The sequence below is a fragment of the Lissotriton helveticus genome, chromosome 8, assembly GCF_964261635.1.
Source record: "Lissotriton helveticus chromosome 8, aLisHel1.1, whole genome shotgun sequence".
Lineage (NCBI taxonomy): Eukaryota > Metazoa > Chordata > Amphibia > Caudata > Salamandridae > Lissotriton > Lissotriton helveticus.
The window spans coordinates 31995302-32009537 of record NC_136069.1 but is presented as its reverse complement, the minus strand read 5'-3'; the positions used below and the strand labels follow the sequence as shown (position 1 = coordinate 32009537).

The following is a 14236-nucleotide window of genomic DNA, read 5'->3' as shown; positions in this document are numbered from 1 at the left end:
AATCAAAACCAATGAGCTGCTGTTGGAGGTAGGAGCACCATGGAGCCAAGGGGCAGACCTAGAAATACAAATGAAACGTTTTGGCCCTCCATGGTTCATGGGAGGACTGTGGTTGACCAGGTGTGTGACAGGGTAGTCCGGGAAGGAACATGTCAGGGAGAGTAAAGGTTTAGAGGCTGGCACAGAGCCCTTGAAGGGCAACTGAGGGCAAAACCAGGACAGCTGTGCATAGAATCCTACTTACATGTTGAGTCCTAAAATCACCTGGGTTTCTATTCTTTTAGCAAGTCTTGATGGCCTAACTAAGGGCCTTATTCGTGTGAGGGGGACGGGAAGATGAGGAGAAGACTTAAGGAATAAGAAACATAGCAGAAGGATAAGCTGAAAGGAGAAAGAAATACAAGTGTTCATAGAAAGAACATAGTTGAAAAATTATAGATGGGAAGAGCAACCATAAATAAGAAGTTGAGAGGAATTGTCTCTCCAATAATTGAGAATTTTAAAACATTTTATCTGGGTTAAAATGACACTTACCTTTTACTTTAATCTGAGGACACTTGAAGTGGAACCCCAGACGGTCTCTGGAGCTAGGAAGGAGTCTGCAGGGCCTAAGCCTAAGGAAAATACAAGAAACGATTCTGAACGTGAGCCAATATGATAAATGGAGACTTGTAGGTGCTAAAAATAGCTCACCCTGATTAAATTTGACTCGCAATTGCAAGTAGATTTTTTAAGGGGACACTTTTAAAAATTCAGAGAGCCTTGTAGATAGCCTTTGCTACTGAACTAAGACAAAACCACATTCCACACCCTCTTTTGCCCCATGATCCCCTTTTCCATGTACAGTCTGTGTGTTTTTAAAGTGTGTCTGCAAGTGTGTTAAAGAGTGTCTGCAAGTGTGTCCTAGTCTGTCTGTCTCTGTAATTATCTCAGACCTCTGGGGCTGTTAAGACAAGAGCAGACTAGGCTTTGGTCTGGAGGCAAGTATTGGTTTTTGATATTTTTAATGAAGGCGTGTTTGTGGTCTACATCTATTCATGAACATCTCCATCATGTTTACCCGGCTCCCCTATGTCCTTTGTTACGTTTCACCCGAGATTGGCTTGATAGATCTTTTGTGTGTTCCTTGCCTTGCTTCTCATTGTCAGTGCCCATTGGTTTCACTTCTTCCTCGTCTATTTGTCCCTTCGATGGAGCATGTACGAAGCAGTTTATTTTTAAATAGCTTTTATTGATTTTCATAGACATTGTACAGTGTTAGTAACAGGGATAATCGTGGGCATAATGACATTTCGGGATAATCGTGGGCATAATGACATTTCGCAGTGAGGCACGTGTAGGATATCAGCTCTACATCCCTTTACAGCCATCAACATAAGCCTGTGTTTTGAAGCAACATGATAAACACGTTTACAATTAAATAGTTATTCAAAACTTAATACAATTGTGGAGTCTACTTTACAGGCCTCAAACAAATCATTAAAATATTATTAGACCTGCAGGTCTAGTGACTTAAATAATCTACTCAACCTATTTGTAATGCTCTTGACCCATAAACTGGTTTCAAATGATGTGATTATGGGCAAATATTTTAATTCATTAAGCTGCCAATTTCTTCATTTTCACATTTGGGAGCACCTTCAGATGTGCGAGTTCAGCATGTCTGCTGCACAAAAAACTATTGTTTGATTTAATAGACACAACTTTATTTCCACATATAATACAAATCTAGCCACATGTAGGATACACATGACCCCTGCCTTGCCTCTTAGTTCATTAACAGTATTGTCATCAGGGCGGGGTCAGGAATGTTTCTGAAATCATGTTTAAAAACTATCATTTTTAACAAATAAATAACTAAAGCATGAAGTGGTCGCACACTGTCACGTTCAATCAGCAGATTTTACATTGAAATGGCCACAAACTTTCCAATGGACATGCAGCTTTACAGATAAAACTATATAGTGTATAAGCAATAATGTTTGAAAATAGTGTTTCTGCAAATATGTGTCATTTGCACATCATCAAGTAAAGTGTTCTGGTTTGTTTTCCTCCCATATAACACTTTGTTTGAATCACACTTCTTGTTTACAAAACAATGCGATTTTGTAATTCGTTTTATATTTGGAAATGTTAGTAATATTAATTTACAGGCAATTTATTTAAAAGGTTATGAGTTAGAGAAAAATAACTGACATCTTCAGACAGCTCACTAGACAAAAACCTCATACTCTAGTAAAAGAGAGAAAAAAAAACCTCAATTTTCCAAGCACTGAGATTTGATCACTTTCCTTGAACAGACAGCAAATGTGGCAAGATGAAAACAAGATTTAATGGCATCTTTATTGCTCATTCACTTTCTGAATGAACAGAACACCTGTTCTTTTCCAGCCTAAGTTCACTCGCCAGACTGGACTTGTAGGTGCTAAAAATAGCTCATCCGAATTAAATTTGACTCGCAATGGCAAGTAGATTTTTCGAGGCCACACTTTAGAGTGAGAGTGTGACGTGTGTGTTGCATGATCATGGTGTAGAGCAGTGTTCTTCAATCTGTGGGGCCCGCCCCCCTGGGGGGGCGCGATGCCATCTCAGGGGGGGCGCGGACTCCATCCTAAACTCCTACTATCATTTCCCACATCACAAGTCTGTGGGGGGGACATGGAGGGAATTCAGCTGTCACGGAGGGTTGGAGGGGAAATGGATGGGTCACGATGTGCCCATGCTTTTTTAACTTCAAGGGAAAGTTTGCCTCTCTTCTGGAAAGAGCTAACCGTCCCGGGAATGGGTTAATTGTGAGAGCTGAAATGGTTCAGCTGCAGTGGGAGGCAGGGAGTCTCCTCTGCTATGAAACCGAAAGCAAACGCACAGACAGTCCCCAGTGGACTGTCAGTTACTTTGTTTTCCGTTTCATGGCAGAAGAGACTCCCTGATTCCCACTGCAGCTGAAATGACTGTCCCTGTTTTTATTATTATGTGCTTGGTGAAGTGGCATAACACAAAAAGACGCCCCCTCCTGCAGAATGTGTGGAGAGGCCCCAGAGTTTCACATATGCTTATTGGTCTTGGACTGAATGGGGCGCCACCTGAAAGGATGAAGGGCCCTTGGCAAGTATCCTGCAGGCATTTGAAAAACACCCAAACGATTTTAGTCTGAGGGAAAACTTAGCCCTCAGATCAGCAGACAAAAGCTCAGAACATAATTAATGTGAAATGGTGGGTGAGTGAGTAAGTGAAGGGATGGGTGGATGGTGGAGTGGATTAGTGAAAGGGTGAATGGATGGGTAATGAGAGAAAGGATGGATGGGTGAGTGGGAGGATGGATGAAAGAAAAGGTAAATAGATGCATGTATGGGTGGAATGGTGGATGATGTGCGAGTGAATGGGTGGATGGATGAGTGAAATGATAGATGGATTGATAATTGAAAGGGTGGATGGACAGATAAATGACAGGGTGGATGTAAGGATTGATGGATGAGTGAGTGAAAGGGAGGGTAGATGGACAAAAGCATGGGTCAATGAGTGAAGGAGTGAAAGGGTGAATGGATGAGAGGAAGGATGGATGAGAGAGGATGGATGAGTGATAGGGTCAATAGATGGATTCATGAGTGGATGGGTGTATGGAAGGCTTGATGGGTGGCTTAGAGAAAGGGGGATGGAGAGAGAAAGGGAGAATGGATGGATGACTAAAAGGGTGAATGGATGGACGAGTGTACGGATGGATAGGGTTAAAGGGTGATGTAGGGATGGATGAGTGACATGATTGATTGAAGGATTTATGATGGATAGGTTTGCAAATGGTTGAATATGTGTGGCCATGGATGGGCACACAGGTGGAAGGACATGGTGAAATGAATGAATGGTGAAAGACTGAATGATGGATGAAAGAATGATTACACCTTGTAGCCCCATTATCTTCTGAACATTGACTTTCACATTTATATGAGTCATTGTCTTTATATAATGTGTGTGATTTAAAGCACTTCAACACCCTGCCGTACATACTTGGGATGAGTAGCACTATAAAAGAAATCAAATACACATGAGGGACGGTCTAAGCGAAGATGAGGGGCACCACTGGAGGGTGGTAGAAAGGCTGACTGGCCGCTCCGGGTATCAGGCGTTTCCCAGGGAGGCTGGAAAGGTGGGGGCGGGTTTGTTACTGGGGGCTGACACTGCAAAGTTCCTTGTATATCCAGCATTTTTTAGGCAACAATAAAAGTGGTATCGCTTATATTCAGGTGTGGTTCACCAGAGTACTAATGTACCTGCTGGAAGATTGAGTTTTGAGCTGTGTAATAAGCCTTTGTCATTTAACCCTACACCCACTCACAAACCTGCAGTTAACTAAACACACTTATTGTGTTGGATATTATTTGCTGGATATGGCCCAGGATATGAGGGTGGCGGTCCATTATGTGGTATACGTGATTCCAGAAATTTGTCAGGTGGTGGGGGGGGCCCGACATGTAAAAATAATCAGCATGGGGGGCTCAACCTACAAAAGTTTGAAGACCTCTGGTGTAGAGGGTTGAATTCTTGAGTGGGTCGCCTTCCAAGGGAAGCACATGGGCGGGGGCGTTAGTAAGCAGCACCAAAAAGGGGGCTGGGGTTGCAGCTAGATTTCATCTTCTTTGTGCGCTCGAGTCCCAAGGGGGCCTTGCAGTAATGGTCATGTTGGCTGACGAGTCATGTGCCGGGAGGGAGATGCAACTGCGTTGCTCAAAGCGAGAAGTCCGTCTGTGGTCGTGCAGGTGTGGGGTAAAAAGTGTGATAGAGTGGAATGGTTTACTAGCACGTATGGTTTTTGACATCTACCTGAAGTAAGAAGATGTCCCAGTATTCACCGATGGTCCTTGTGTCCCTCCCACGAGCAGGGAAGAAGCAGAGTGGTGGCCTCTGCCGCCGGCACCCATGCCAGTAGTGCAGGCAGCCAGTGCTGGAGGTCAGAGGTAGTGGGCGACTTCCATGCCATGGTTATCAGGCACAAAAGCGAGCACTATGAATATGTGGCGGTGTCGTCACCTTTTGCATGGGTGCATTATCCTAATGGGCAGGATCCAGGTGTGGACTCAAGAGCGTGTTCAGACAGTGCAGCCACCATGGCAGTGTGGCAGTGACTATCTACCATACAGAATGTAGCATCTGGCAATCCCAAACCATGTGGTAGAATCAGGCGTCCGATTGTTTGCAGCGGGGGCATTCAGGGGAAGAGGGACAGATACAGATACATATGCTTGATGTGCTGGGAAGAGAGGTAGGTTTTGTCTACATAGCTGAATTGTGTGAAGCGAAATGTAGGATTGCAGGATATGTCCATCACCATTTGTAGGGTGCGGACCAGAATTTGTTCATTAGGAGGTGTGATAGTACAGTGCTTCATCTGGTGTGTGATCCCGCAGAGTAGTCTGGCGGGGTGGAGTTGAGAGAGATGTAGAGGGTGGTGACTGCGTGGCGAGAGTTATCTGCAGTCAAGATTATGTGTAGCATGGCAGACAAAGGAGGTTCCATGTTGCCGCCACCCCATGCAGTACGTAGTGCATTTTGTATCGTGTGGAAGGTTAAGAACTGGCCAGCTTCTAAGCAATAGGTGTCCATAACGTCCTAAAAGAACATAATGGAGCCCCAAGCGTACAATTCCCCATCTGTTCGACTTCCGCTTATCTCCAGGGGCAACATCCATTTGTCGCGCCACTTTGTGAAGCTGGGGGAAGTCCCAAATTGCAATGGACAGCAAGTATGGGATGTGGGCTCCCTAAGTGAGTACAAATTGACACAAGCAGGAGTGGGCCACAACCATCTGGCATGTTTCTTGACGAGTTGGGATTTCAAGTCTGACAGCCATGTACAGATGCTCACGGTGCCCAGAGTTGCATAGACAAGTGCCAGTTCAGGATTTGCGGGTATGCATAACTAGACTAGGGGCCATAGCAGCTTTGCCACCGCTTAGTAATGCTCAATTTTGGGTGTGCCTAGCCGTCCTCCATCAGTGGACGCTGTAGGGGGGTAAGCGCAACCGGTCTGCGTCCCTCGCTTCATATCATCTTGAGCAGTAAGCTGTGTCATTCGCAGAAACTCCTAGTGTGGCAAAAAAGTACAGTAAGCGAGGGAACATCAACATTTTGGATATTGCCATGCGACCCAGCGGGGATAGAGGCAGCAGCCGCCAAAAGGGCAAGAACCGGCAGATGGAGCTGATCGCTTTGCCTAGATTGCCCTCCTTGAGGTCTTTGTCCGAGTGATAAAATAGAACACAAAGGGCAAAATGTAGGTACTCTCAATTTACCTATTCTTAAATACCGAATTTTACTGATTCCTTAAAATACCGAATCAGTAAATTACCGAATTTGCAATTTAGGCCACGTACATCCCAAATGCCCAATACCAGTCGGTAACAGCCGAAATTCGGTAATTTCGGCCGTTACCGACCGGTATTGGGCCACCTACATCTGGCCCCCAGTTATTTAATTTATTTAAAAGTGTCATAACACTACTTGAGATGGGCCCGCAGAGGGTCAACACGAAGCGAAGGAGGGCGCTGCACCAGAGGGAAAAAAGCATCATTTGGGTCTGTTAATGAGGAGCCCTGAGACATCCCCAATTTATCTAGCAACCGCACAACGTCAGGCAGCAAAGCCTCTACATCGCGTAAATGGACCATAGAGTCATCTGCATAAAGCAATATGATGTAAAGGACACCCAGCTCCAGGAAGACCCCATCTGGCCCTCTGGCAAAGATGGTAAGCAAGCGGTTCCATGGCCAGGGAGGAGCTGAGCAGGGATAGTGGACACCTCTGCCTGGTGCCTCTTTGAATACCGAAGCCGTCAGATCATCTGGCCAGTCTTGACCCGCTCGATGGACTGCCATATAGCATGCAAATCCAATCCAAAAAAAACCACACAGTGAAATGCAACAAGTGAGCAAATAAAACATGCAACTCTCAACTACTAAAAGAAGGTTTAGCTGGGGTGGGGGAGATTTCTGCCCCAAAAAGTACTACTGTGAGACATGTACATACACCCAGCCGGTATAGGAACTAAACAAGCCCTACAAGCACTGCAGAGGGCTGCTTAGCATGTGTTTTCCATCCAGTCCAGTAAATACAATGGAAACAGTGCATGTTAGCTCATGCCACACAATTATTTTTACAAAGAGTTGCACTAACTTCATTAGAAAATTAAAGAAGTTGCAACCTTCCAGGAGATGGCGCTGTTTGATTACACTACTTCAGAACAACTGCATCACACCAACCTAGTCAATGAAAGTCCTAGTGGCATCATTTACTGTGAAAAATGCTAACTGAGGTGTTGTCCTAAAACGCCTGAGTCATTTAGTGGAGGTTTCTGAATGCTGCAACACAACAAAGTCAAAGTGGGCAGTCTGTCATCTGTTAAACATTGAAGAGGGACTGCTGCAAAACAGATGTTTCTCACTGCCTGAGTAACATAGGGTCTGACTGCTTCATGCAAAGCCATCACTGAGTTTCATCGGCCTTGATGTGGTTACATCTTTAGCACCTCTCTTTTGACAATCAAGAACGTAAAAAGATGAGCCCAATTAGTGAGATTCCCACACACCCACAACGTCATCCCATAATTGCCTGGATGACGGGTTAATGCTCTGAGTGAAGCTACTTTTTAAGTGTAAGAACAGATGAAAAAAAAATCCAGACCTCAAACTCAAAAAAGTGGAGTCCCAACACCCCAATGCAGATGCTGTCACTCCTGTTAAAATGTTTAGAAGCACCCATGCTATAGATAATGAAAGAATGTACCCGCCCCAAGACTGGTATCATCTCATGTCTGGGCCCTTCCAATGCTCACATCCAAGAGAGACCAGGCCAAACGGGTTGGTATCCACCTGCAGTGATGAGCGCATCTTCTCTCTCACTTTTCCCTACACTAGTGCACAGACGAAGCTGCACACTTGCTCTGGTGGTTTGAGCAGACTCTGTGTACAGATATAACACCACAACAATTACATCACAAGCTATACTTCACTCACACAGTTTGTACCCATTCAAACACTGGCACCCAAGGCTAAAGTCTCTTATTTCTCACCCATTTTCGAAACAAATCCATGCACAGAGGCAATAAAAAGCAAGATAATATAATTCTGGTGAGAGAAAGAGGTGGGAGGGGAGAGACTGCACAGGAGAGGAGGGAGGGGAGAGGCTGCACAGGAGGGAGGGTCGAGGCTGCACAGGAGAGGTGGGAGGGGAGAGGCTGCACAGGAGAGGAGGTAGGAGGGAGGCTGCACAGGAGGACCCTATCTTCACCTCCAGCAAGCACATCTCCTTCGATCACACTACAGCTCTCCACTGGACGGATCACAGCTGTGTTCACTTCAGCTACAAAACCACCCTATCCCACAACCGTCCACAACCCATTCCCAGGAGAAAATGGAATAAAATCACCACCGACCAACTCCTCACATCACTCAACCAAAACCCTCCCACCCTAGCAATGGACCCAGACCAAGCGGCCACCAACCTCAGACAATGGATTGCCCACAGTGCGGACGAACTAGCACCCCTGAAAAAACACCAGTTGAAATCATCCAGCAAAAAGGCTCCCTGGTTCAATGATGACCTTAAAAAATCCAAAAAGACATGCCGCACCCTGGAGAAGAATTGGAGAAAAGAACCAACCCCAGACAACATGGCCTCCCTCAAGACAGCCACCCGCAAACACCACCAACTGATTCGATCCGCCAAGAAATCAGCATTCAAGGACCGTCTCGACAACAATTCTCATAACAGCAAGGAACTCTTCAATATCGTCAAAGAATTCACCAACCCTTCCGCAGCATCCAACGATATCACTAACTCCCAAGACCTCTGCGATGCGCTATCCTCCTTCTTCTACAACAAAATTGCCGACATCCACAACAGCTTCAAGAATACTCCCAGTGACCAACCCGCCCCACCCCCTTCAGATCCCACCCCTCCAACTAACAACCTCAGCTCCTGGAACCCAATCACCATTGAAGACACCATCCGCCTCATGAACTCAATTCACTCTGGCTCGCCTTCTGACCCCTGTCCCCACTACATCTTCAACAAAGCTGACTCCATCATCGCTCCCCAACTCCGCGATGTCATCAACTGCTCTTTCAACTCTGCCACCTTTCCAGAAATCTGGAAACACGCCGAACTCAGCGCCCTTCTGAAGAAACCCACAGCAGACCCCTCAGAACTGAAAAACTACCGACCCATATCCCTCCTCCCTTTCCCGGCCAAAGTCATCGAGAAAGCCGTCAACAGCCAACTCGCCGCCTTCCTTGAATCCAACAACTCCCTGGATCCCTCACAGAACGGCTTTCGAGCCAAACACAGCACCGAAACAGCCCTCATTGCGGCGACCGACGACATCCGAGCACTCCTAGACAACGGAGAAACAGTGGCCCTCATTCTACTCGACCTCTCCGCCGCCTTCGACACTGTCTGCCACAGCACCCTCATACAACGCCTCAACAACATCGGCATACAAGGTAAAGCCTTGGAATGGATCATCTCTTTCCTAGCTGGGAGAACCCAGAGAGTCCGACTCCCCCATTCTACTCAGAGCCCACCGAAGTCATCTGCGGCGTTCCTCAAGGTTCCTCACTCAGTCCCACCCTCTTCAACGTCTACATGAGTCCTCTAGCCTCCATCGCACGTCAACACAACCTCAACATCATCTCCTACGCCGACGACACTCAGCTAATCCTTTCACTCACCAAAGACCCCAACACCGCCAAAACCAATCTTCACGAAGGTATGAAAGAAGTAGCCGAATGGATGAAACAGAGCCGCCTAAAACTCAACTCAGACAAAACGGAGGTGCTCATCCTAGGATCCTCCCCCTCAGCTTGGGACGACTCATGGTGGCCGTCCGCTTTGGGATCAGCACCCACACCCACTGACCATGCACGTAACCTTGGCTTCATTCTAGACTCCTCTCTCTCAATGTCCAGACAAGTCAACGCCATATCGTCCTCCTGCTTCAACGTCCTTCGCATTCTCAAAAAGATCTTCCGCTGGATCCCCCTCGAGACAAGAAAGACTGTCACCCATGCACTGGTCACGAGTCGACTAGACTATGGCAACACACTTTACGCCGGAATTACAACAAAATTGCAGAAAAAGCTCCAGCGTATCCAAAACGCGTCAGCTAGACTCATATTAGACATCCCGCGCCAAGAGCACATCACCGGACACCTAAAAAATCTCCACTGGCTTCCCGTCAACAAGAGAATTACTTTCCGCCTTCTTACCCATGCACACAAGGCCCTTTATAATCTGGGACCCGAATGCCTCAACACCCGACTGTCCTTCTACATTCCCACCCGCCAACTAAGATCATCCAGTCAAGCCCTCGCCGCAGTCCCGCGCATCCGAAAAACCACCATGGGTGGCAGATCATTCTCCTTCCTGGCTGCCAAAACCTGGAACTCACTCCCCACCCACCTCCGCCTTACTCAGAACCACATCTCCTTTAGAAAAGAACTGAAAACCTGGCTATTCGACAAATAATGAACCCCTCCCTCTAGCGCCTTGAGACCCTATGGGTGAGTAGTGCGCTATATAAATGCCCGAACTTGAACTTGAGAGGTGGGAGGGGGAGAGGCTGCACAGGAGAGGGGGAGAGGAGAGGAGAGGCTGCACAGGAGAGGTGGGAGGGGAGAGGCTGCACAGGAGAGGTGGGAGGGGAGAGGCTGCACAGGAGAGGAGGGAGGAGAGGAGAGGCTGCACAGGAGAGGTGGGAGGGGAGAGGCTGCACAGGAGAGGTGGGAGGGGGAGAGGCTGCACAGGAGAGGTGGGAGGGGAGAGGCTGCACAGGAGAGGTGGGAAGGGAGAGGCTGCACAGGAGAGGTGGGAGGGGAGAGGCTGCACAGGAGAGGTGGGAGGGGAGAGGCTGCACAGGAGAGGTGGGAAGGGAGAGGGTGCACAGGAGAGGGGAGGGGGACAGGCTGCACATGAGAGGTGGGAGGGGGAGAGGCTGCACAGGAGAGGGGGAGGGGAGAGGCTGCACAGGAGAGGGGGGAGGGAGAGGCTGCACAGGAGAGGAGGGAGGGGGTGGGAGGGGAGAGGCTGCACAGGAGAGGAGGGAGGGGAGAGGCTGCACAGGAGAGGTGTACGGGGGAGGCTGCACAGGAGAGGTGGGAGGGGGAGAGGCTGCACAGGAGAGGTGGGAGGGGAGAGGCTGCACAGGAGAGGTGAGGGGAGAGGCTGCACAGGAGAGGGGGGAGGGGGAGAGGCTGCACAGGAGAGGGGGGAGGGGAGAGGCTGCCCAGGAGAGGGGGAGGGGAGAGGCTGCCCAGGAGAGGTGGGAGGGGAGAGGCTGCCCAGGAGAGGTGGGAGGGGAGAGGCTGCACAGAAGAGGGGGGAGGGGGAGAGGCTGCACAGGAGAGGTGGGAGGGGAGAGGCTGCACAGGAGAGGGGGGAGGGGAGAGGCTGCACAGGAGAGGAGGGAGGGGAGAGGATGCACAGGAGGGGTGGGAAGGGGGGGTGAAGGGTCCTCAGCCCGGGGGGGGGGGGTCATGGCTTGAAGGGGGGGTGCAGAGTTCAGGTTGTCCTCAGCGGGGGGGGGGTCTGTAGACTCTACCTGCGCAGACCCCTGCTCAGAGCCCTCTCCCCCTCGGCCTGGGGCGGTGAAGATGACAATCCGGGGTCAGAGGGTGACGTCCGGGGTCAGAGGGTGAAGGTCACCGCACAGACCGAGGATCCTTCCGCCCCTACAGCTGCTGGAGCCGAGGAAGAGGCCGGAAGTGACGGCATTCACTGCTGCTGCTGTCTCTGCTCTGAATAACCCGGAAAAGGAAAGACGTCACTGCCGGTTTAGCTTATTTGAAAGAGACAACGGACTAAACTGAAAGAGACGGCTGAGAAGTGACAGATAAACTGTAATGAACACAAACGACAATAAACCAAGAAACACCAAATTGAAAGAATATTTTCATATGGAATTTGTAGCGTCTCTCAACATTCCCCTCTCTGTAGTCAGCAAAGAAGACTTCGCCAGGATGGGACATTTACACTGCATGGAAAATACACTTCAGCATCAAGAGCTGCTGTTTATTTCAGCTGGAGCCTGCAGGGCCTTGTAATGCAGCATTTATATGAGCTGCCAGATGTATAGTTTGACTCTGTGACATTTCCACGTTTTCATCTGGCTTTTGCATAGCTGCCAAGGTTTCAGATTGCTGGTGTCTGACATTTTCATATGTTCAGTGTACTTAGTTGTGAAATTCTACAGTCAAATGAGTGACACTTATCATTTACTGACTTTTATACTATTAATTGCTTGCAAAGTCATGAATGCTTTTGCAGTCCCAAGAGGGGACCGCATAGCACTATAAGTAGAAAAGTCACTATTCTATACTCTGCCAATCAAGATTGTTACAGACTGCACACAGAAAGACAACTTAAGAGAACACCTTTGATTTTGCAGAATGTAAGAGTGCATTTCCCACCCAATATTTAAACTTACATTTACTGTTCATGCCAAGAGTGGGCGTTATTTTATATGTAGTTATCTGAAGGTGAAAGACCAACAAAACCACAGCCAAAATTATTTTGTCCTTTCAAACACGTATTTTCCCCTCACTCTCCCCCTCTCTGACATTGTCATCATTGTACTCAGTTCAGTGCTCTGCGGCCAGGCTTACCTGGGCCTGCCATGGCAGGCTGAGACTCTGCCAGGAGGGGGAATATTGATACTGGGGCTGTGCTGAGGGGCCATGAGATGTGGACTGTCTGTGTACTGTTGTTGATGCTCGTGCTCCCATGAGTGCAGCATTGCAGGCTGTTTTCTGGCCCTGCTGCGCGGTCACACTGCTGTAGGCGCTGGTACGTGAAGGGACATGTGACAGCTGAGGGCAGGCTGACTAGATCTTTTAAAGTGTGTGCTCGACTGCCGAGATCAGACCAGACTATAGGGAAACCACACACGAGGCAGGACGGTAGATGAGGCCTACAAATTGTTGACTTTTAAATCAACAGCATCCAGCAGTCAAAGCCATAGTTCCTGTGGCCTGAAGGGTTTGGCCAGAGGGAAGGGAAACCATGCCTGGGAGTTACTGAAGAAAACATCATGTGCAGCCCTTCCCAAACCTCCCCGACCCTTCCCCCGCCTTGCCTTCCACCATGACCACCCGTGATGTCGTGTTCTCCTCACCCCAGGCCACTACAGGTGTCACACAGAGCACAGGGGGCGCAACGATCCACCGTATCAAACGGGCACAGTAGCCTGAACTACAAAACAAAAACTCTCTGCCTGGGCCAATCACTGAAAGTTGCGTGACGGAAAACAAGGCACCATCAAAGTGGCAACAAATTACATTTCTTTTCAGGTAGACTGACACCAGTCCCATGGCCCAGAGAGGCCGGAGCAATTAAGTATTTACTGCAAACGTACTGCTAAGGTGGATTAATGTTGTGACTTGGTTGTCCTCTTTCTTGTTCCTTATTCCCTCCTTCCCCACTGCTCAGCCAGGATGAGTGCTGGAATGTGTGGAGATGTCATGGAATGCTTGGTTGCTTGGTTATGTGTGGAGTGCCAGTTGATGGATGCAGGCTGAGCAGCAGGGAGGCTGCTCCTGGTGGGGCCATTTACTGTCTCCTCTACCTTCTACTTTACTTGGAACTGGATTAATAAACTACATTCTTGGAACTTACTACCTGTTTTAGGGATTTTAAGGTCCGTACAAAGATAAGAAGACAATGGACATGTAACACAAAAAATAACCAAGTCTCATTATAAATTGTCACCAATGATATAAAGCTTCTCTCCGGGCCCGGGTGAATCAATGAGAAGTTGATAATGTGGATTGTTGCTGGGCAGCTGAATCACAGTCTGTGCAGTATTTGCAGAATTGTCCACCCATAACAATGGGTCCCAATGAAGATGATTCCATTGTGCCTGAACGTCTGGGCACCTACGGACCGAGATCATCGCAGCCACTGTCTAGGCCTTTCATTCACAAGAAATATCCCTACTGCAGTGCCACGGGTGCGAGATCCTTTACTCCCCAAACGACGAGCGTACTATCACGCACCTCCAGTGATACGCCTTACTATTACGGTAATAGTTGAGGTCGAGACCCTGTTCTCCTCCACGACCTCATTCCGTACATTCTTCCCGAAAGTTCAAATCATTAGCCCTGGATGGGACACCGTTTCTCTCCCTTCAGAATCTTGTGCCACTACCTGTACCGAAAGCAACTTCTCAGGCATTCTGATTCAGTACCCATGAT

At 48.3% G+C, this 14236-nt stretch overlaps 1 protein-coding gene across 2 annotated transcripts in view; it reads right to left on the bottom strand.

Moving 5' to 3' along the window:
- The window catches only part of LOC144772274 (uncharacterized), a 64111-nt gene extending 52368 nt beyond the window's left edge, over positions 1-11743 (bottom strand). For both annotated transcript variants that reach the window (XM_078656506.1, XM_078656507.1), the window contains exons 1-2: positions 11587-11743; positions 535-614 (exon numbers count right to left, since the gene is read on the bottom strand). The gene's annotated coding sequence lies outside the window, so the exon portion shown is untranslated. The remainder of the gene's footprint in view (positions 1-534; positions 615-11586) is intronic.
- Positions 11744-14236: the final 2493 nt, after the last annotated feature.